Below are 2,500 nucleotides of genomic sequence, written 5' to 3' on the forward strand. Positions count from 1 at the left end.
GAATTGGTCACAACACCATAATGCATCAACACTAAACAACGTATGAACAATCTGGATAATTTGGCTAGGTAACGATCACAATATTACACTGTATTGAGTATGTAGTTCACCTGGAATGACGGAGGATCCTAACTCCCAGAGGTTTTGGCTAAGGAAGAGTATTTTGGCTCTGGGTTAATGTTTAAAACGAGGTAGAAGGAACGGGTTAAAGTTTAAAAGGGTAAGTAAGAAGGGGTCCATGCAGCAGCTATTGAAGCAGTGCTCATTGAGTTTATTCAGAGCTGTAGTAGAGATTTTTATTCAGGCCTCAATTACAGCCGTTTGGCAGCCTGACTGGACGTATGAGAGGAGGCTGGGGCGGACGGGCGAGAGGCTGCGGTGACTCGGATCCACACTGCCTCAGCTGTCCGCCAGTGAGCTTGTCCCCTGGGCCGTGCTTTGTTTTCTTTGCAGGCGGCTAGCTCAGGCCGCTTTTAGCTGCTTCTGCTTTTATACATTTTCTGGTATTATTTTTTTTCTCCCCTGTCTACTCTGTCTTCTCTGGACTGGACTCTGACCGGATGGACTGCCTCAACCTTAAACCACTCACGGTCACATCTATCTGAGCTGCTAATGAGGGAAGGAGCATTGACTGACCAGGACTGTCATTGACACTGTGTTTATGACAGCTCCTGTCTGTCTCAGCCTATCAAAACAGAGGGACGTCGGTGAGTGAATTTGAGAAATAACTTTACAGGAATGAGAGAGCAGAGACCTGACCGCAGACAACACAGATCAAAACAAGGATATTTTGGCAACTCTTCAGGTCTCTCTCAGTGATCTAAGACAAGTTAACAAGTTTTTAAAAAAACAGAGCTCTTGGAGAAACTACAAACTGAGGTATTTGTCATGGTTTTATGAGGTAATATCATGGTTTCTTTAGGTATTTGTCATGGTTTTAGGAGGTAATATCATGGTTTCTGGAGGTATTTGTCATGGTTTTAGGAGGTAATATCATGGTTTCTGGAGGTATTTGTCAAAGGCTCTTACCCTAACCCAGAGGTTAGTAGGGCTGCTGTAATATTAACCTGAGGAGAGAAAATAACTCACAACACCAATCCCACCGACCATCCCACCGACCATCCCACCGACCACAGCCCACAAAAACGCCATTCCAGAGAAGAAAACAACTGAAAACAGAGTTGTTTACCAGATAATAGTAGAGCCAACATACCATGCCTTCTCTCTCTCCTGGCTTCCTCCCCACTCCCTCTTCTACTCTCGCCTTGCAACAGCCTTTGTTGGTTAGGCCGTGGTGGTAGCCGTGGGTAACCCTGGTGCCCATCTGAAGACCCAGCGCGCCCGGCTCACCCCACTGACAGCAGATGAAAGCAGAAGAAGTTGACTCCTCTGGCTGGCATTATTTGAAAGGCACCCATCTCCTTCTGTCTTGGCCTGAGCTTCTCTCTCTCTCTCTCTCTCTCTCTCTCTCTCTCTCTCTCTCTCTCTCTTATTTCCCAGGGTAAATTAATAACTCTTAGTAACATCAATGGGCTTCTACTAAAAGGAAGGGCCTGGGCTGGTGGCTGGTGGCTGGTTGGGCTGATGTCTGAACCACTGCAGGGCTGACAGAGGGTGTAGCCCAAAGGGTACCCTTATTCCCTACGTAGTGCAGGACTCTCACTGCTCTCTCTCTCTCTCTCTCTCTCTCAAATGTAGGGCACTATAGAGAGAATAGGATGCAGTTTGGGACTCACTCACTGAGGAGACTTCTGGTCTGACTTAGCAGCCCCTTTAAAGGACGCGGTGCCGTGGTCCCGTCTCTTCTGGAGGGCAGGAGGGAGATCTGATGGGGATCTGACCACTTCAGAGGCATTGTCAACAGCCAAGTTCAATAGGCAGAGAGAGCCTTAGCTTGGTCTGGTCTGCAGGGAACCAGCCATGTCTTTATTTACAGCCATCAAAGAGAGGAGGACACAGTCCGTGGGATCCAGTCACTCTGTAATTGTGTCTCTGTGATCTCCAGTACTGATCTTTCAGAAGGGGAAAAAAAAACATGTTGGTGGATATGATGAGAACTGGAACTGTTGGTGAAGTTGATGCTTACCTGGTTCTGCACTGTCGCTACACGTCCTGGGCTAACATCCACCCTAAGGCAATGGTTCTTAAACTGGAATATTAGTACCTATGGGTCTACCTGGCCTAGCCAGAGGGGGAGTCTATATGAACATAGGCCTAATGATCAGCTGCACGTCAGGAGGTACTTTGGACAGAGCACAATGTGATTAGGAGCACATTAACTTACCCAGGTTTTAAAAAAAACCACTGCTCTAAGGAGGGACATCAAATGTACGCAAATAACATGAAAAAAAAACGGAAATATCTCATTTACGTAAGTATTCAGAACCATCACTCGGTACTTTGTTGAAGCACCTTTGGCAGCGATTACAACCTTGAGACACTCTCAAGCTCTGTTAGGTTGGATGGGGAGCGTCGCTGCACAGCTATTTTCAGGTCTCTC

Source organism: Coregonus clupeaformis, chromosome 40 (genome assembly GCF_020615455.1).
Source record: "Coregonus clupeaformis isolate EN_2021a chromosome 40, ASM2061545v1, whole genome shotgun sequence".
In the NCBI taxonomy this organism is placed as follows: Eukaryota; Metazoa; Chordata; class Actinopteri; order Salmoniformes; family Salmonidae; genus Coregonus; species Coregonus clupeaformis.